Here is a 22,730-nt window from a genome sequence, read left to right as displayed (position 1 = left end):
GAAGTAACCACCTCCCCAGTCCTGGCTTCAAGTGTGCAGTCTGTCTGGGTCTCCCCCAGGCTACCAGACCCAGATGCTTGTCTCCAAGCCTGACTGCATGTAACTGAAAAAAACACATGGTGCTGCATCATCAAAATCCTTCCCTACCAGGACATCTACAGGATGGTAGTTTGGTACCCCTGTTGTCTTAAGACAACCTACTGTAGACATTTTGTCTTTCCCACTTACAGTCTCTCCCATCTTTTGTTCCGTACCTTGCCTCCATGGTCACCTATATGTTACATGGCCCCATTGTTTGCATTCAAAACATTTAATCCTAGGTCCTGGATGTGTACCTGGACTAGTTGCTTCCCCTGGTACTGGCAGATTCTGTTGGGGCAGTCTGGGCTGCCCACCATGGGTTCCCTTAGACCCATGAGTTGTACTGGGCATCCATTTCCTGTGTAGTGATGCAGTGCTTGCTAGGTATAGGTCTCCCTTCTTCCCTAACTCATCTGCAGTAGGGCATTGTCTATCAGCAAACCAGATCCTCATGTCCTCAGACAAAGTGCTAAGGGCTTGTTCCTTCACCCAAACGTTTGCCAGCCCATCAAAAGTCGTGACCTGACATCCACTTACCCACCTATGAAAATAAGTGCTCAGTTCAGCAACATATTCAAACACACTTTCATCTGCCTTGTGTCTATGCTCATGAAACATTTTCCTATAAGCTTCCAGTGTTAGCTTAAGAAATTCTAGCAAATAGTCCTTTGAGACATTATAATTTAAAAAGTCAACATCAGATAGTTTGGAAAGAACATTTAGATATTTGGTCAACATCATACTCTTTACATACCCTCACAAACATATGAATGAAACTATCAAAATTATCCCCCTCTGTAAACTGTGGAAATAATTTACTGACCATTGTTGCTTCTGGGGTTTGGTTACTCCCTTCCCCATTACTTCCATGACTCTGGTGAAGAGTTAGCATTTTCTTTTCATGTTGCCTCTGCCTTTCCTTTTCCTCAACTTCTATTTCCAAACGCCTGGCCTCCAACATAAGTCTCTTTAGCTCCAGATGGATTTTTTAAGTCCTCTGTAGAAAGGTTGAGCTGTCCATTCTCTTAGTTTTGTACATCTCCACGGCCAGACTGATTATCCTCCTGGTTGCTATTCTCAGATACAGCTGTAAACAAAGCTGCAATCATGTCTGCCTTAGTCAGGTTTCCATGCACCAGTACTTTAGCCTGGCATATCTCAGCTAATTGGCTTCTTGTCAGCTTGCCATATGCCTCTACAACCATGCTTGCCTGCTCTCCCTGACTAACGTAGCTAACAAAAGAAATAAAACAATTGTGATGTGAACTCTGAATGTTCACTGCATGGCTGATTTAGAGTACAAAAACACCTTCAGTGACCACTGTACACAAGCTAGAGGAATTTACTATCCACAAGCCATACAAGCCAATTAATATGTGGTGTGACTATCTCACCATAATCAAACAATTAATATTTGATGTGGATATCCCACCACTGCTAAACAATTAATATGTGATGTCCATGCACTGGCCCAGTAATCAAGGAGCCTCAATCCTCACCACTAACACCAGTAAGGGACGTGCACATTGGGAGGATAATGAGTACACACACAGTAAAGCACAATTTCCCTTAAGAGCACACAGAGATCACAGTCAGTCTGGGGTGAGTTTCTCTCTTTCTCTCCAGATTCCCAATAAGACTCCCCACTGGCACAGCTATGGGGTTCAGATCTCAGCCAAGTGGTCAAGCCAAACCTCCAGCACCCTCTCTGTCCAACCAGTGCTTCATGTCCCTTCCCAAGTAGGTGACACACACACACTTTCAGATTTGATTTATATACAAACACACAGGCATTCCTGGGGAAGGCTGGCACACATTAACTAGCTATGCCTATTCTGTTCATACTAAAAGGTAATACCAACTGCCACCGACCACTTTTTATCAGTTACTTTGAAGGCCCTTACCAAAGGTTGTCCAACTCTACTGTGCAATGTTACTTTTATCCAATTGGTAATGTGACTAAGGCCAAGACTATTGTAGAGTGGCCTGTACAGTATCACAAAATACATGCAAGTACTCTAAGAGCTTAAATTATCTCCACATAAAACAGCCACAGATAAAAAGTTTAAATATATTTAATAATAAATAATAAAAGCACAAGACAATACTTATTGACTCAACACAGTGACAATAGAGAGTTCACAATTCACAGGAAATACTTTAAAATAACATGGTAGGACAGTCTCACATAAATATAGAAAACATCTACACTAATCTTGCTACATTCCTATCTATCTCTAAGAGGAATACTAAGATCTAAGTCTTTCTTACAGAGCAAGGCAAGTGCTGGTGATTTGTTGTCTGATTCAGAACAAAATACAAAATCCACTCTTTTTCTCTCTCAGATAGTTCTTAATTTAATAATACACATTACTGCTGGGTTAGCTAGATGACATCACTATTTGACACTTGCATATCGTTCCCAGGCTAAACAGATGCCAACAGAATTTAGCATGCCTCCATCAAAAATCCTTATCTCTCAGATGTACAGCTCCTAGGAAATCACAGAGCAATACAAAAACACTTAACATGTGAAATCTAGTAATTATTTCTGTCTTAACACAAATATAAAGGAACTCCTAGCCTAGACATCCTGTCGTCTCTTAGCTTGAGATAAACTGACTTTACAACACATCATAAAAGTCTTTACTTATCAACTTATTTTCTTAGAGTTTTGCAAGTTAACTCTGTATATCCCAATTTCTACATTGAAACATACATTACATAGGCATACAGTTTATACACATTTCTGCTTTCTTCCAGCAGGCTGCACTGTGGTTACAATCTTGAAGCTCAGCACAGCACATAACACAGTTTTCTTGCATTTATAAAATAAGCCTGTGGATCATATTAATATTTACAATGATATATAATTATTTACAAAATTCTATCTAGCTAGGCTGACAGGCTTCACCCTTCACAATTGTATGCAAAAAACCTTCCATTGCACCTATAAAAATCTACATCATTATTTTTTTAATTGCCTTCATAAATGAATGTGACATCAGATAAGTTATTCTACTTTCTAAGAATCAATGCACCTTGATGGCTTTTGGGCCAAAACACTGTAAACAGAACTTATAAACTTATGAACTTGATTAATTAATCATTATCGTCTCTCAGTTTGCTCCTATCCATAACTTTATATTCCAAATTATTGTACAGTATCTTATATCACATTTTCAGATTTTATTTCCTGTTCACTAACACCATATTATAACCTTTATCTGCTTTACCTACTATTGTTATGAGGGGCTTTTAAGTGTATTTTCTGAAATACCCATGCTAAAGAATACCCTTTTTATGGGCAATTTTAACTATTTATCAGTGAACTGGTACACATACACATAGGAAGCTGGGTATGACCAACAATTCATGGACTTAATAAATGAAGAATTAGTTATTTTAATCCCACCAGATGGAGAAATATTCTAGACATTGTCTTTACAAATATAGCCCCCTCATGTATTATGTGTACAGTGCCTGTACCTCTGTTTTAATCTGACCATAAACTAATTATCTTCTCCCTTTATGTCATTCCACCCCAAAGTGAAAAAACCTATTCAAACTCCATTAGGATGATTTAAAATTCACTGCAATATCACCAGCTCTCACACAGACTCAGCAGCGGAATTCTACAACAATGCCTCTCAACTGTCCAGATTTTGAGAACTGTCCAGATTATTGCCTCATAATTTTGATCTGTTCCCCATGATGTTTGTGGATTTCTGGCTAAACATTGCAGATTAATGTCACTAACAAATGACAGGCATTTGAGTTTCAGACTACATATTCTTCAAACAAATGCATGATAATGCAAACCCTGTCATTCTATCAACTTTTGAAGTTAGCAAGAGGAATATTTACAACTTGTCTCTGACTGTAGGCTATCGTTCCTTCATTGTTTTTGGCTTTGTCCATATTTTGTGAGCTAAGAGTTTGACAGGTATGTCTACATCCACTAAGAAAGGTGTTAAGACCTAGTTGTCCCTACTATAACCAAATATATTATGAAATTTGAAAAATCACCACGGTGGTCTAGCAGAATAAACAACCTCCATAGCAAAAGGGAAAAGAAAATGTCTATGTCTAATGTCCTGTAATAAATCTAAAACTGACCACATTAAAGACCCCATCAAAAGGCTCGACAAAGAACTAAAAGTTGCCATTAGGAAGAACAAAGCTAAGCATGAGCTGTAGCCAAGGGCAGTTATAAAGCCTTCTATAATTATGTGAAAAAACTGAGAAACTGTAACCAATAATGCTATGAATTCATCTGAAATGGCATCACCCACTGAGACCCAAAGGACATAGCAAATATTGTTGAAAATAAGTTTATTGCAAATGTTACTTAATCACAAAAATTCTACAAATTTCTGAATCCTTGTTGCCACCTATGACCTTAAAGGATCATGTCTTTAACTGCGTTTTCAAATGCCAAAGGCATAAAGTGGTCCCACCACAGATCCCTGAAACTATAACCCTATCAGACTAACTAGTCAAGTTTGCAAGGCCACAGTGTATCCTAAGTGATTTCATAAACTGCAGTATTAAAAATATCTTACACTTTGACCTCAGCAGTTCATTTTTGTAAAAGAGAAGCTATGGTTGAGATTGGCAAAATGATTAAGGTGCTTACCTTACAAGCACAAGGTGCAGGGTTTGATTCTCACATGGGGTAAGTGGCTAGGCTTAAAATGGCATGAAAGGTAGTTGGTCTAGTGCCAGCCTATGAGCCTGTGTCTTATAAACTTATTGAAACTCCTCAAGAAGGACATAAAGGTTCTGAATAGTGGTCAGCAAAGCCGATCTGGATTTGGCTAAGCCATCTAACACCATCCCCAAATCTGGTATTATAAATAAGCTATGATAATTAAATGTAGATCTATGCAAGTTAAGATGGACAGCAAACTGACTGACAGAAAGAAACATCATAGTTAAAGTAGCAGATGCCACCTCAGAGAGCAGTGCTGTTCTGAAGGGTTTGGTGTTGTGACCCTCTTACTTGGCATTTACTTCACTAACCTGCAAACAATAAATCCAGATATGCGACAAGCAAAGTTTTATGATGACTGTAGTTTGTGTCCTATTATGCAATCATGGCTAGATATGATCACCGAGCTGAAATTAAATGCAAAAAATAGTTGTATTGTTATATCTGGCAAAACAAAACAAACAAAAAAAAAATCTTTTCTAACTTACTCCATTAGTTGCATCACTCTCTAAAATAAGATGGCAATCACATACCTTGGCATATGGGTCAGTAATCTCCTGTATTTTGACCACAATGTTGCATTAGTAGTCAGAAAATCCTTCTATTTAGCATAAGTGGTATGCATGGCTGGCTCACCAATATCTAAAGAAGTTATTATGCTGTTGTATTCTTTCCTAATTAGACCAGTTATTGAGTACTGCCATCTTTTTTGGTCAGGAAACATTGCACAGCTAGAAAGGCCCTAGTATTTCCTATCCAAAACAATTTCTGGTCTAATAGCCCTTAGCTACTGAGTCATGTTTGAAGCCTTATGCCTATGCTTGGTCTTGTGTCTCTTACAGAATCTTACATAGTGATGTATATGTTGCGTTCTGTTCGGTTAAGGCCAGAACCCTCTGTGATCTCTTATATCTCTGTGTGACAAAGATCTCCACTAAAGCTAGAAGTAAGGATATGAATTTCTACCGGCATATAAACAAAACTTGCTGGAAGTACTTGTCACCCCATTTTGCAGTATATCTGATATAAACTGTAATTATATGTTAAATAGAAGGACACACTTGCATCCTTCAAGACTAACCATAATGAGTGGGTGGACATCTGCACTGTCCTCCGGGGCCATAAATGTTTTTCCCTTCTAAAAGCGGGAGGGGGTTACATAACAAAGGAGGGTGTCAGTCTTATGACTTACTTGCCTTGTAACTTCTATAATTCCTATGATCTTATGACTATTTCATGTTTGAAATCTCTAAATCTTTTCAATGCTATCCATTCTCTTTCAGATAAATAAAAACTTTTTCTACTACTGGCTTGTTCAAAAAATGCTTTCTTAATTTCTATTGAATTTCAGTTGGGAAGCAGTGCCTAGCTAACACTGTACAACACCTCACCTTAGTACTGATATGAGAGTGAGTCTAAGTACCATATCCGTAGCACAGTAGTTCATAAACATGTAAAATGCTTTCCAAGTAGCAAACTCTTAAAAGTACTCAAAAGAGGAACTGTCTTGTCTGTAACTCAAAGGACAGAGAAAGACACATTTATGTAAGCAGTAATTTGGCCCACATCATTTTTCTTAAGTTTGATCAGCTGAGGGCATGTTTGTAGTCCCTAAAAATATTTACAAGTAGAATAATGTTTGTATCAACTTACAAGAAGTAAAAAAGCACATATACAAACAGTAATGCCTTGATATAATTGAATTGCTGTGGTTAATTTGTGTCATCCTGACATCTGCTTTGTTTTATTTCTTCTTTATTAGTTTTATAGGTTCATAGGTTGGTACTAGGCTATCGGCCCTAGGGCCTATACAAGCCTAGCCATAACAATTCCCTGGCTATTTCTCTCCACCATATTTAATTCCCTGGACCCCTGTCTAGCAGGGCGACTGACATGATCCCTGGGGTGAATTTCCTATCTCCCATTCAATTGTCAAGGTTCCTTTTGAAGAGGGCCAAAGAGGCGCTCTGCTTGACATGCATGGACAGTCTATTCCAGAGTCTGGGGAATCTCTGGGTCAGGAACCTATACCTCCAGCATGTTTTGTTCATTGTGATGACAATATTTAGATCCCTGGAGCATGTGGCTTTGAGGGATTGGGATTTTTTTAAGTGTAGCATGCCCAACAGCTCTGGGTTTGACATAGCCTTGTATGTTAAGCAGAGATCGCCTCTGAGAAGACGATATGCACCAGAGTATAGCTGGAGTTTTTTTAAGATGGTCAGCATAGGGCATCTGCTTTAGGCCTGTGATTCTTTTAGTGAGGCATTTCTGCGGCCTTTCCAGTTGTTGAAGATGTCTTGAGAGGTACATACCAAATGGGGGGTTGTATTCTATAATGGATCTAATGAGGGATGAGTACAGTGGGACAATGACCTCCTTTTTTGGATGAAAAGTCCTTAGTGATGAGGTATGCCACATAGAAGGATTTTCTGACTGTTGTGGTGATGTGGTTATTTGAAGTTGAGACCACTGTCCAGCTGGGTCCCTAAGTCTCTTATCACACTTTCGGTGTTTAGTGTACTGTCACCTATGTGGTCATTCATGGGTACATGTTTTTTTTCCCAAAGGGGATAACTATACATTTCTTGGCATTGATCTTGAGCCCATGGCTCTGCACAAAGCATTTGTATCTGTAAAGCCCTTTTGTAAAATATCCACATCATTTGGAGATTCAGTAATGGCTCCCAGTTTGCAGTCATCTACGATCTTTGCTAGCCAGAGTCCCTTAGTGTTGGCCTGTACTTCAGAGAAGTAGATGCCAAACAAGAGCAGTCCCAGGACTGAACCCTGAGGTACTCCACTTGTCACTTGTCTGGAGCTGGATTTGGAGTCGGCTACTTTTACAGTGTGGGTTCTGTCAGTAAGCCAGTTGGCAACCCATCGAGTGATTTAGGGATTAATGCCCAGCTTAGTAAGTTTATCTATGATTCCAGATTGGGGGATGGTGTCAAATGCCTTGGCAAGGTCCAGATAGGCTGTGTGGGCCGCCTTACCCTTGTCCACAGCTCTGGAGACTGATTTGAAGAAGTCAATCAGGTTCAGGAGACAAGATCGGCCCTTCACTAACCCAAACTGGGTGGGGTCCAGTGTTTGAAGGTTGCCAGTGTCTTTGTTTATAAGTTCAATGAAAATATGTTCTGTGGCCTTGCAAATCAGGCTTGTCAGACTGATGAGGTAGTAGTTCCCAGGATCCAAGGTGGATCCCTCATTGCGTAGTGGGATAACTGTAGCTGTGCCCCACTCAGTGGGCATGAAGCCTGAGATGTGGCTATGATTAAACGTAACACTAAGGTGAGGTGCCAGTTCATTTTGTAGTTCATATAGTACACAGCCCAGGATGCTGTCTGGTCTCATAGATGCTGTATTCTTAGCTTTGGAGGGTGCGTTTTTTACCTGTGTGGCCATTATTACCGGAATTTGGCAATCTTTCATTATTGAGATTGACACTTTTGGGGGTGAGAGGGGGTGAAGTTGGCACTGAATCAATCTGCCAGGATATTGGGAATATCCTTGGGATTGATTACGTAGCTTTAGAAATGCATTTGAGTTGTTTGGATATTTTGGGTGTTTGTTGTTCCTTTTCAGTGATTTACAACTTTTGAGTATTTCTGTGTTAAGTAGTTTGTCATTGTTAAATGACACTTCAAGCTGGTGGCAATTTGTTGGATTACCTCTGCTGTGTGGGGGGAGGACACTGTAATGGAATGTGAGGTCTAGATGGCCTGCACTAGTTTTCTCCTGTGTGGTACAGCAGATTTGATGCACAGGCAGCTAGAAGTCTGATTTACCAAACATTCCTTGCCCATTTTTTAAGAATACATTATACCTAGAGGTGTGTGAAAAGAACATGCTATGGCATAGTATGTTGAATTTACTCTGCAGTTCAACACAGGTGATAGTTGATGAGTGCAGCCAGTTGCATGAGGGGGTAACGGAAAGGGATGATATAGCAGTGGTATGTGCATATTATAGAAATGATAAGTGGCAGTCACTTGCTATAGGCATTGCAATATACAGTTATTAGCAATCTTTTCCTGTGTTTTGGGTTGGGAAATGTCTGCCTATCTGTCTAATGTACTGCTGTCTAACATCTCAGTAAAACTTTGCAGTGCTGTGAACAAGAATATTGCATGGGACCCTACACCACATTTCTAACACTTTATCAAATGTGGTCTGCCATTGTTGCATATCAATGGGGTAGCTTTGTGTTTCCTGACTGAAGTGATGGTGGGTCTCATACTTGGCTCACTAAAGTGCATTAATGCCCACTTCTGAGTCACATGTAGCATCCAGCAGACTGAACTGCATTTTGAAATGTATAAATTCATTAATCAATAAGTATTAAATCAAAAGAAAGTAAATAACATCCAACAACACCCCTTTGTTAACCAGGTAGGCCTACTGGACACAACATCTCTTTTCACAGGAGACCCAGAGACAGTGTGTAGTTGAGTGACTTGCTGACATTAGCCAAAGGAGGACTAAAGTAAACAAACCCTGTTCCATAGCACATACATCTTGCAGCCTTTATATCTGCTCCAACTGCCAGAGATTCATAGCAACTATAACTAGTAAAATGCATTTATCCTGCTGATAATGTTTTAAAAATGATTGAATTGCTTAAATGAAGTTGTCTGTGTGCCTCTGAGCAAGTCACTTAACCACATACCACTCCCAGGATGAGTCTGAAAATGGTCCATGAAATTCAGTGTTCTACTCTGGGAATTAAATACAAATAAATAAATGTATAAATAAACAAGGAAAGAAAGAAAAGTAAATAATTATGAGGCAAAACTACCACAAAACAGAAGAGGAATGGCATTCACAGCATTATTCCTCAAAAAATGAAACTGTGCATATGTAATACAAATAAGCTAAGTAGAGCTGGGATGGGGCATGCAATACCATGCATAAAGCACCAGGGATTTTCATACCTAGTTTTGCAGGAAAACTGGTCAGGTATGTCATCATCATGCTACTGTACTCAGGAAATGATAGCCACATCCCAAAAGATGAACAGCAGAGTTACTGGCAGATGGTCACCGCAGTACACAGAAATGGTTGTTACATGTTGGTCTAGATCATCTGCTTCAGTGACCTCAGCAGGAGGTAGGAAAGAAAAGGATGGACAGCAATTAAATGGTGTTTGCTTCAGAGCTTGTAAAAGAGTTTATAATAAACTTTACAAAATGTAAGAGCAGAAAGTGCCATTTTTGATGAAGTATCAGTTTGTGGCTGACTTTGTAATATGAAATACTTTAGCACTTGAATTAACACCTGCAGGCTTGCTGACGGAAAGGTCAGTTTATAGACACACTGAAAGTTTTAATCACTGCAGTCAGGGAACTCTGAGGGGGAAAAAAGTCTTGAATGTCACTGGAAGGACTATCTGTCTTAATTACAAAATAGCAACATTTAACTCCACTGGCCCTGATTATCTAGAGAAAGATGAAAGGATGCCTGTTAGCTAAGAGATGCCCTGTATCCAAATATGAATTGTTAAATACAGCATTCAGGTCTTACTTGCTGTCAGTTAATAACGTGTTTGAATGTTGCTGTCCTTGAATAGATATCCTGACACCCTTATTCTGTCCTAGTTTCTGAAAACTTGTTCTATAGTTACATAGTTCTATTTGCTTTAAGGGCTTAACAAAATGCTTTCTAAGATTAAGATATTCTGGTAGGAGCAAATACTTATTACCTTAAAGTGTCATCTAAAATCTCCTAATTATAAGTTCCTGGCAATAAGTGGATTACTATTATTAACTTTATTATAAGTAGTTCAGCAAGTACCACACTGGTCATTAATGCCGGGAAGATCAGAAGAGTTTTGAGTACTAATCCCCTACTAGGTGCATTGATTATTATTTCAGTCATGATACCTTGGCATGATATGAGAAGTTTGTCACAGTCTGCAAGTCATTCATTGTCTTTGGCTAAGGACTTAATCTGAGATCTCGGATGTCTGTGCTGATGTTAGTGAGAACAAATAATGACAAGATGATGATGAACGATTGAGGAGTTTTCATCAGTATTTTGATCATTCTTATTAGTCTGTTAAATAAAAGTGCCATTCTTCTCCAAAATAAAATGTGCAATGATAAAGTAAAGCAAACAAGAAGTAAACTTGTAATTACACATCTACCACTATATTTGAACCTCAGTGCAGCAGATCATTAAAAGAACTACTGCATGTTTATAATTTATAGACAAGGAGATGGGTAGAAGTTGAAATCTAAACACAGAAGAAAACTAATAACCTCATATTTAGTCTTTAACAGGCAGAGTAGTCACATTATTATGTAACACTTCAGATCAGATTCACTTAGCATTAAAAGCACACTGGAAGTATGCAGTCATTTAAAGATTTGAATTATATAAATAATGCAGAACTACTGATTTCTGTCTTACTTTTTTTATTTTATTTGTTTTACTTTTATTTTCAAATATTCCTGATAGCTATAAACATTCATGACATTCTATGCATCATATAGCAACTATATGTTGAATTTGAAAATACAAGATGTGCATCTGTGCATCCATGTATATATACGGATAGTCGCATACATATTTATATGCCAGCAGAAGTGATGGAAGTGATGGAATAATCACTGAATTTGGATTTGGTTTCCCCTTGTATTTGCCATCTCCTTCTTCCTTGTATGATTTTAAGTTTTGCAGTATTCAATTACTTCTTCCCATTGCCTTTTCATATTTCCCTTCCCTCCTTTACCCATTCTAGTCAGTTTCTGCCATCTTCTCCCAATGTCTAGGGACCAGTTGTGTAATTCTTGCTACCATATTGTTTTTGTTCCCTTCCAGTTTCGAATGATGATGGTTTTAATTTCAGTATTCACATTTTGATAATGTTGATTTCTCACTTTTCCAGATGCTGTCCTTTTTATTTATGTCCTGTGTAAAGAATTCCCAAGTATATTCTGCTTCTTTTTGAAATATCATTTCCAAATCATCTGTGCCTGCTTTCAGACTTCTTGTGCCCACATACAATTCAAGAACATACGCATTATTCCCACCCCTACCTCTTGATACTTCCAGCATCTACTTTCCTCCTTTCTACCTTTACCAATTTCAGAGGGGTTAAATACCATCTATGTGGTGTTCTAAGACTTTGATTTCCTGCTTTCTGCATGTGCTTCACTATCTTTACTGTTTTTGCCAGTATTCTGCAACTCAACTCCATCTTTCTTCCCTCCCGTAATTCTTTCTCATTCTCCATTCTTCTACCTTGCCCCTTCTTTTCCCTAATGTTTCATACATCTCTTTGGTCCTTTGCTTCCCTGTCATATTCCATGTCGTCCTCTCTGCAGTCCTTTCTGTTTTTACTCTTCTTTCCTGCCTGTTCCTTTCTTCTGTTTTCCTCTCTGTGTTTTCTTTTTCCAGGTTTCCCTAAGTGCAAAGTAGTTCCACCACTGGGCCTCTGATATCCTGTATTTTTGTTTTCACTCTTCCATTATTTTAAATCTTTCCTTGCATCCATTTCTCTCTATACTGAATCTTTGACTTGAGTTATTTCACTTCACCTCCAGATTTCTTATTTTTCTTTCCTATCTCCGTCCCCTCCCTTCTGTTCTCCATTTCTTGCATTCGAGTTCTTTTAGTACTGCAACATCTATGTGGTTTAGTAAACGTTTGCACATCACCCTGTTGCACTCTTTTGTTTATTAACCCCCTTCTCGGTTGTTTTTGTACAGTCAATCATGCTACACATCATTGCATGTGTTGGGATAGTGGGAGCTCCCGGTCCCCCTTTTTCTATGCATTCTTATATTTGCCCTGCTCCTACTGACCAAGCCCTCTGCATCTTTTTGTATTTCCTATATCCTTTTGTACCTATGGTCTTTTTCTATGTTGAGGAGTGGGTGCAGAATCATTGATAGTGTAATCATCCTTGTTGTACTATTTATCCCAATTAATGTATATATCTTCTTCTGTCTCTCTCTGTATTGTATTCCTTACTTTTCTGTAACTTCCTGTAGGTTTTAGTTGATTGCCTTTCTTATGGTATTCCCACCATAGAGCACCAGGTACTTGGAGAATTCCACCTCTTTTTTATCACTTATTTCCCACTTCACTTTTCCTAATCCTACTACCACTATATTTTTTTTGCTGCATCTGAGTACCACCACTACCATAAACTTCTCAAATGTCTCTCTTACAGTTCCTGTTGATAGAGCCACATCCTCTGATATTAGCATGCAGTCATCTGCATGTAACACAAACTGAGATTTTATTTCCTTCTTTTCTATAAGCATTGCTAAATTGTGTCGGACATAACTGCCAGCTCCTCGATCACAAGCATATGCAGGACCAGAAATGGTAGCCCACCTCTGTCTGGTTCTTCTCTCTATGCTTGTCTCCTCAGTTACTCCTGCATTTTAGACAATTTAAGTTTCTGGGTCTTGATGTATGGCCTGTATCCAACTAATGATCTTTTCCCCTACCTCACTTTGCTGCAGTGTCTTCCATATGAATTCCCACCATACTACATCAAAGGTCATTTACAGGTCATGGAGTACAATCCCACATCCAAATTTACCTTTACTGATTCTTTTTCCTCCTGTGCATAAATTCCATCAGGTCTCATTTTTTTTTTTTTGCTTTTTTTCTCTTGCTTAAGACATTTTGCTCTGTTTGTATTATTGCTGACAATACTTCATTCAGTCTCCTGCCAACACTTTTGCCAAAATCTTTACATCTATATTAATGAAAGAGATAAGCCTAAAACTTCCCATATCTGGCTCTTACTCTCTGTCTTTAGGTACCTTGGTCTTACTGGTCCTAATTATACTCTTACAGTTCTGTATTCTCTTGTATTCCTTTTCTAAGACCATCCACATTTCCTCCCCTCCCATTTGTATAACTTTTTGGGAAATCCCTCTGGTTTTCCAGCTTTGTCACCTCTGTGTTCAGCTTGTTTCTTGGCTAATACTTCAGGATGCATCCCTCTACATTCTTTTCTCCAGTTGCATTCTAAGACTCCTGTCCCTTCCTATTGCTGTAACAATCCCTGTAGTACTCCGTACATCTTTCCGTGATTAGCTTATCCTCTTCTAAATACTTTCCATCTCCTTCCCTTATCCTCTGTAAGTCTCTCTATGCCTGCTTCTTCCTGTATTTCTTAGCTGGTTGTTTCCATTTTGCTTCCTCCACTATTCACCAGTAGTCCCATCAGTACCATCATTATATTTCTTGCTCCATAATAATTTTACTCTCCATTTAATTCTTATTGCTTTTTCCCCACTGATCTGTAGTGTTTCCCTTCTACTTTTATTTCTTCCAGCTTCTTCTTTACCACAACTACTTATCTGTCTCTCTCTCCTTGACTGCCCTTCCTTCTTTCCTTCTATTTCCTTCTGTGCTCATTAGTTTCCTCCTAGCAGTGACCTTGATCCTGTCTCACTGATGTTGTATTCATTGCAGTGTTTCTTTGTCCTCTTTCTTTTTAAAGCTATCCCACCTCCGACGCCTTCTCATTATTTTCTGTTCTTATACACTTTTCTTAAGTCTCATTGATGCATGAACTGATATGTTTGTCTCCCCTTATTTGGATCTCTTCCATTATTCCCATTAGGTTTTCCTTCTCTAAGAACCTGTCTAACCTACATGCCTGCACCAAAATGTTTCTTCTGAAAGTGTATTCCCTCTCATATGTATACCTTTCCCTCCATGTATCCAACCATCCACCCTTTTTCATTCCTTGAGCTACTTCTTGTGTCATGTTTTCCTTATATCCTCCTTTGATGCAACCTGCCTTTTTGCTGTTCCTTTGTTACATTGTGGTCCCCCATTATCTTTATTCCATCTGTTCTGGTCTGTGTTATGTTAGTAAAAAAAATTCTTGTAGACTCTTTTTCATTTTATCCAGCATGTACCATCCACCCTCCCCTGCCAGATGATTCACCTAGCTAGCTCCCTTTTTATCACTTTGTTGTTGTCTGAAGCTGTCATTAAAATTCAATTGCTACTCCCCTCTCCCCCTAAGCCCTGCTGTCCATTTCTACATGTGAGTACAATAAACTCTCAGTTAACCGGCACTCACAAGGATTGGTTGTTGCTGGACACCTGTAGTTTCTGGTTACTTGAGAGTTACTATTAAAAATAAGCCTGACTAATACTGTACTCTATACTATACCATACCATAGACACTGTATTGATTTGATTATAATATTGAAATACAGTAATTAAAAGCCTGGGGGGGGGCACAGAAAGTGCAATGGATGAAAATTGAATTGAATTGTTCATACTGTACTGTATTCCTTCGATTTTTTTTTTTTTTTTTTTATGCCGGTCGCTTGAGAGTGCTGGTTGCTTGAGTTCTGGTTAACTGGGTTTACTGTAGTCATAACACATTATCTTCACCCCAGCTCAGATTTTAATCTTGTTCCTTGCATTAGAACAATGCCACCTTCTCCCTTATTAACTTCTGTATTCATCTTCTAAAAGGATTTGATGAATGCTCACTGTTCCGTGTAATTAACTGTTTTTTCCTTGTTGCTTTTGACCTCCCCCTCCCTGTCTTCCTAGCTGCTGCCATCTGACATAATCCTTTATGCAGGCCTAATCTGCAAGCTGAACATTGTGTATTTTTGGCAGCTGCCTACTTTCAGACTTTCCTCCCCATCCGTGCCCTCTAGATTTCTGACCTTTCGTTTTTGCATATGTCCTGCACATGGACCTTTCAGGACTTTCTTTTGTTCCCTTCCAATGTACCTCACACTAATACATAGCATGCCAACCCATTACTTATATGACAACAATTTTATATTACAGCAGTCCCATTCATTGGGCTTCCCATTCCCCAGTTGGTCACCAGTCTGGAGTGCTAGGTTTGGATGTGTAATATTTAATCACTTTTTTTTTTTCTTTGCAGCTGTTTACTATGTTGCATAAACACCACTGTTCCTTTATTTCACATTTGTCTTTGGTTTGTTGTTTCCTTTTCTCTCATTTTTCCTATAAATTTCATGTAATCTCCCCCATTTGTAATATTAACAATGATTACCTATTTTTCTAATGCTTAGTCATTAAACGTATATTTATTGCAGTTTATTGCTCATCAATAAGTAATTATGAAAAATATATATTTTTTACATTGGTGACTTGCTCTTTTGCCCCCTTGTTGCATTGCCCATCATTGCCATGGGAATTAAGTTATTTCATCCCATAGATTGTAAAGTTTTGATGTCACAAATTCCATTCTGAATTGCCTGAACAACCCAAGACACCATTCTCCCAGCTCCTTATACCTCTTCTTCTTTTTCTCTTTTTATGCCAAAATCTCCCTTGGGAGTGGCTTCTTTTTCTTCTGTCCTTTAGATTTATCTCTTCCACTAGTTTCCGTTCCAGCTACTTGTCCCTTTTCTCATCTCTCTGTGCTTGTTTTTGTGATTTGTTTATTTCCTGCTCATCTCTTTTGCTGCTATGCAACTCCTGTGTACTTCCTGGTCATGTCTTCTTCACTGCAGGGGTTTCAGCATCAGATATTACACATCATCTTAGAGTATCTGCATCACCTCTCCTACACTTAGACTTGCTGTCACTCTCTATGTTAGGCAATAATTTCAGATATTTATAACTGTGGTCGTTAAGCTGTCTGTGATACGTTTGCTTAAACTTGTGAATCCCCTCCATATTTTGTAGTCTGAATCATTTCCCTTCTTGATTTCCTCCCAGAATTGTTGGGTATTTTAACCAAGCAGTTGTTCCATTCACACTTATTCATTTAATAATTCCAACATAGCTTGCTTTTCTTCTTTTGTAGAGTGTTTCCTCAATCAGCTTTATGAACATGAATAGCCTCGTAAAAGGATAACTGTAAGTCATTTTATTGTCTTATTGTTTCATTTTTTTTATAACAAAGGGATGGAAACAGGTTAATCATGCCTGGGTCTGCCTTCTGCTGCTGCCTGATTCCCCATTCTGTGTGTATCCTCAGTATTAGTGTTTCTTTATTTCTTTGCATTACAGATCTCTAATGCAATAGCTGCATTACAAATTCCATTGCATTACAAATTCCTCTGTTTCACTGGTGCACACTCTCTCTTGTCTTCCAGTTATCCTGATGTCATTTCTTCTTGAGTGATTTTCGTGTCATCCATTTTTTCAGCTTGCCATTTTATTATATATTTTAGTTCCTGTATTCTATGAATTTGCTTCTGCAGCTCAGCTTTAATTGCTGCTTTATGTTTTGCCAGATCTTGCAACTTCCCCTGTAACCTTTCTAATTCTCTTTGTTATTGTTTTTTTTTTCAAGGAACTCACATCTTGCTCTACTAAGACTTTTCTTTCAAACAAAATGCACAGTTGCTCCTTCTTGTTTACAGCTTTAAAGGGAGACATATGTTCTTCCTTTTGTCCCTGCCTACTCACCTTTCATTTTGGGTTGCTTTTTTCTATCAGAACACTGTTTATATCCAAATTTCTGCAGGCCTAGGCGACCATCTCAGCTGTGCTCTGTAGTGTCCTGGCCAGGTATTAGTTTTTGCCTTCCCACAGAAAACAAATGTTGGCTAAATGGCAGGATCCATGTTAAGCAGCAGAAAAATTAAGTGATGTTAACTACCTGGTTAAACAGACTGTTAGGATATTATCAGAGCAAATGTATTGTATCAAGTTCCTGAAACCATGGAAAGATGCACAAACTTCTGTAGATATTTGGCAATAGAGATTAATACATCTTGGGAAGAAAGAAAACTGACATATATGCCTATTGTTCAAGTAGCTGATAAAATATTTAAGCCACAGAAACAAGTCATTAATGAGTGTATGTTAAGAAACAAAGAAGCATTTTCAGAACTGTCTGCCAGAAGAGATGCAATGCAACATCATATTGAGACTATTCAAGGGGAAAAGGTTAACTTTAAACCTTACAAGATGCCAGAGTAGCAGACAGAAGTAAAACAACAGAAAGTGCAACAATGATTAATATGTCTGTAATGGAAAGTAGTGAATACAATAGCCCCATGGTCTTAGACTCAAATCTGGGCAGAAGAGCCCTATACTGTTAGACTCAAATCAGAATGAAAAAATCTAATTCCGTAATGATTTTAGGAATCTTAATATTTACAATTTGACAGCTACCCAATACCATGGACTGATGACCTACAAGACAGTTTGAGGAAGGCATGAATCTTGAAGACATTGCAACTAGCAAAGGGATGCAGGCAACTCCATTGAATGGATAAAGTAAAAGATGAGACATTCTTTTCAGCACTGGTAGACTTGTTCTAGTATGCTGTCCTTCCTTTTAGGTTATGTAGTGAACATGTTAGCTTTCAGAGATTAGTGAACTGAGACTTAAAACCTCATGTTATATATGATACTGCTTATCTAGATGGTGTAACAATGCACTCAGATGATTAGGACTCTCATCTATCTAAGGTATATCCTGCATTAGACTCTCTTAAACAAGCTGCATTAACTGTCAAAGACTCCAAGAGCACAAGACTGTAAAGTGTCTGGGATAAGCAATCGATAAGAGAATTTTTAGATATCAGGGAGAAAAAATATAGAAGTGTAAGAAACAGGCCCATTCACAAAACCAAGAATCAAGTGAGGGCATGCTTGGGATTAGCTGGATTCAATTAATAATTTGTATCACATTTCACACGAAGAACCCACTCCTTACAAAAATAACAAAAGGGTTAGTGCTCCTTAGGGAAAATAGTACACTAGAGGCAGACATTGATTTTAATCAGCAGAAGAAAATACTATGCTTAAAACTAAGCTTAAGATTTCCAGATTTTAGCAGGCCTTTTGCAGTTTATATTTTATACTGCGACATCAGAGTTGGGTGTGTGGCAGTGTTGCCACAAACCTTTGATGTCGAACAACATCAAATATGTTTTTTGTTTGTTTGTTTTTTGCATTAAAAGCTAAGTAGATGCTGAAACTAAGTATTCTGCTACTCATAATTAATGACTGGTCATCAAGTCAGCACTAGACTCACTACAGAAATACCTTCTAAGCCAAGAACTTATTTGTGTTATTTATCTTAGCCAATCATTATGGCTGAACAGGCAACAGGATGGGAACACAAAACTTTGTAACTGGGCATCTTCCCTATTCCCTTTCAAATTCATGATAAACCCAGACTAAGCTTGACTGATCATATGGCAAAATGCCTGCCTAGAGCTCACAGCCTATCTAGTGGGCTGAAACTAAAGGTTTTAAACTGGGTTGTGCAAGGAAACATTGTGCTGATGGTTTTTGCCAGGATAGCATCTAAATGGATGTTTAAATAGTGACAAAATAATTTCAAACCATGACAAACTTTGCGAATAAATACAATGACTTAAAAAATGAAGGAAGTCAGCATAACTACATCCTGTATTGCTTAGTCAGCTTAATAAGGAGTACCAAAGACATGAAGGACAGAACAGAAGGCTATAACCCAATCAAACCAGATATACTAGCTACTCATTGAAAGGGATTATGATCTGGAATTTCAGTTCTGTCCCAACATCAGCAGTAAGGGGAGAGAGAGAGACAGAGAGAGAGAGAGACAGAGAGAGAGAGAGAGAGAAATAGGGAGTGATTAAAAACTGTGCATGAAAACAACTGCCCTTGCATGTCGGCACCTTAATTCAAAAGTCCATGATCTTCATGCCTCCCTATCCCTATATTCCCCTAATATTGCTGTACTCACCGAAACCTGGCTACAACTGGAAATTAAAAACAACTAAATTCTCCCTCTGGGATATAATATTCATAGATGCAACAGAAAAAGAAAGCAGGGAGGAGAAGTCACCATAATCTATAAGCAGTATTTAGAACTAGTATTTATTATTCTTAACAACCCTGAATTTGGCAATGCAGAGATTCTATTTACCAAACTAGAGATCCACACAAATAAACATCTAATATTAATAGCCATTTATATTCCACCCAGCACAACTGAAGAAATACTTCATTGGACTTTCTCAATATTCCCTTAGGAAGCTATCATTATGGATGACCTCAACATTGATTGCTTTTCTTGTAACTCTGAAGGTCCTACAAGTTTCATCATCCTACATGGCTTTACTCAGTTAATCTAAACAGCAGCTAGAACCAACAAAACCTCCAAAGGGCAATCAACACTGGATTGAATCCTCACAAACAACTTTCTGATCAGGCTGCCTCTCCAATTGCATCAGTGATCGTCACCTTACATACTTGATCAGACATCATCTCAATCCCTCCAGACAAACCTGTTTCCATCTCATTCGTAACAAAAAGAGCTTCATTCCTCAAACATTTTCTTTCACTCTTACAACTCTGTGATTGGACCCCCACTTAAAACTTTTCCCCTCGACACAGCAGTACACTACTTTAACAGCACCTTCCTCAGAATCATAAACAGAATAACCCCCAGTAGAACTGCTAAAATAAAATTCCACTATGTACCATGACTAACAAATGACACTAGAAATGTATTAAAACAAATAGACAATGCTTGGACTCTCTAGCAATCCAACAATAACCAAGCCAACCTACATCAATGCAAATGGCTTTGTAAAAAAGCTAAGTCCCAAGTTAAACTAAATAAAAAAGTACTACTCTAACAATCAGCTACTGTACCACAACAATTCCAGAAAATTCTGGTCCTCTATAAAAAATTTTCTTCAACCCAGTAATACATCCACCCCTACCCCATCAACTACTTCCAGCACTATCAGTATTGCTGCACAATGTAACACTTTCTTTACAAATTCCATTCACTGTTTTAGTAAATCTCAACTCAGTGCTCTTTCAGCTGTCCCAACACCATCCAGTGACACCAGCAACACCTTTTCCTTCAAACCTGTTCAAACTCTTACCATACAAACTTACTCTCCAAACTCAAACCCAAAACTCTTGCAGCAGACAACCTCCCTACAGAATTCCTAAAAATAGCAGCTGATGCTATTGTCTATAACATTATTATACCAATCAACCACTCTATCTCTAAACACTATGTCCTCCAAATTTGGAAAATATCTTAAATTATTCCCCTGCACAAATGGGGTAACTCTATTGAGCTATCTAACTACAGACCTATCATTATCCTACTACCCCTCTCCAAAATTCTAGAAAAATGTATCCACGGGCAGCTTCTAAACTATCTAATATCCAACAACCTCTTATCTAATGCACAATACAGGTTCCGCTCACACCAAAGTACCACAACTGTTCTCCTAAGCTTCACTAATACCATTAACCATCATAGAAATAAGAGGCAGCTAGTCTCTTCCATCTCCTTGGATCTCTACAAGCCTTTGATGCTGTCTCCCACCAAATACTACTTGAAGAACTCTCTATCATAAGATGTAGTCACTCCTCTCACTTGGTTCCACAGATATTAATTTGGCTGACATCAAGCTGTAAAATGGCTACAGGATCTCTCTTTCCTATTGCCTGTCAACATAGGAGTTCCCCAAAGTTTGATCCTAGGTCGCCTACCTTTTACTATTTTTAACAGCCGACTCCACAGATCTACTCCCCTCACTTCCCTTATTCAGTACGCAGATGACCCAACTCTTATCTGTGCTGCACCCTCTCTAAAACAATTTGTTTCCATAACTCAACAGTCCTTCTCAGCAGTTGAATCATGGTTATCTGAATTTCAGCTAATTCTGATGCCATCCAAGACTAAACTGGTGCTCTTTCACCCCAGCAAATCACATGATCTCACAACTCCATTCCAAATACATTCCTCCACAACACCATTATGTCAGCTGTCACCCAAAATAAACTATTAGATGTTGTAATCAACAACAGTTTGATATTTGATTACACATATCACAATTCATCAAGAAGATTAATATTAAACTAGGTTCACTATATAGAATCAAGCCCTACCTTGCTAACAACACAAGACAGGCTATAGCCCAGACACATCAACTTTCCACCCTACTATATGCCTCTCCTATCTTTGAAAACCTAAGCAAAAATAACCTAACCAAGTTGGAAACCTGTTGAAAATCGCAAAAATCGCTACTAACACGCCACATAGGTCCCACCATTGCTCTGCCTTGCACCAGCTAAACTGGCTAGAACTACCCCACTATTTAACTTACACTCTGCTTACTACAGCTCACAGAATAGTATGTCAACCTGATAAAACCCCTGCCCTTCAACAAATGCTCCAACCTCATACTAACACCCACCATTTCTGATCCACCAACAAATTCTTACTACAGGTCTCCAAATCCAGCAATAAATCTGGTGACTCTCTTTACTCTATCTACATCTCTAAAATATGGAATAGCATCCCTCAAGCTATATTAACCACAGTTAACCCATCTCACTATAAAAAAAGTCCTAAAAGATTTCCTCTGCAACAATTGGCTTTTCTCAAGTACCAGTCCTGGCTAAATCCATTTCTTATCTATCAACTCTCATAATCTAATATGTATCACAACTATTTCTAGCTTCTGTTCTTACTAACCCACCACCTTTCCTTCCAACCACATTCTTTATACTATTCTGCAACCCTGCTTTTACTATTTACAGTTTTAAGTATAATACCCATTTGATGAGTATTCACTACAGGTAAAATTAAGTAATCTAGCTAATCTCTGTCACTCATTCTGCATGTAATATTTGCATGTTGATTACCATTCATTGAGGCTGTTATATCTTATGTCTTGTTAAAATTGTTTATCTTTTTTAAAATTTTGTCAAAAACATTGTTAAAAAATAGTGTTTTATTTATTCCTGTGGAGCTTTTCTTCCCAGGCCTCTGATGAAAATGAGCTTTCACCCAGTCAGACTATCTTGGTAAAAAAAATAAACTAAATAAATAAATAAAAGAAATACTGCACTTTTATTTCCGTGAGAAGTGATTGCAGACTCAACTCTTGTGTTATTTGTTGCATTTCTTTTCATGTTTATGAGATAACTGTAACAATATAATACTGTGGTGGACTTTTGTGCTTTTATATTCCAC

The sequence above is a fragment of the Protopterus annectens genome, chromosome 4.part1, assembly GCF_019279795.1.
Source record: "Protopterus annectens isolate FY-2018-M chromosome 4.part1, PAN1.0, whole genome shotgun sequence".
In the NCBI taxonomy this organism is placed as follows: Eukaryota; Metazoa; Chordata; order Ceratodontiformes; family Protopteridae; genus Protopterus; species Protopterus annectens.
The sequence above is the reverse complement of the archived record's forward strand: the minus strand, read 5'-3'. Positions refer to the sequence as shown.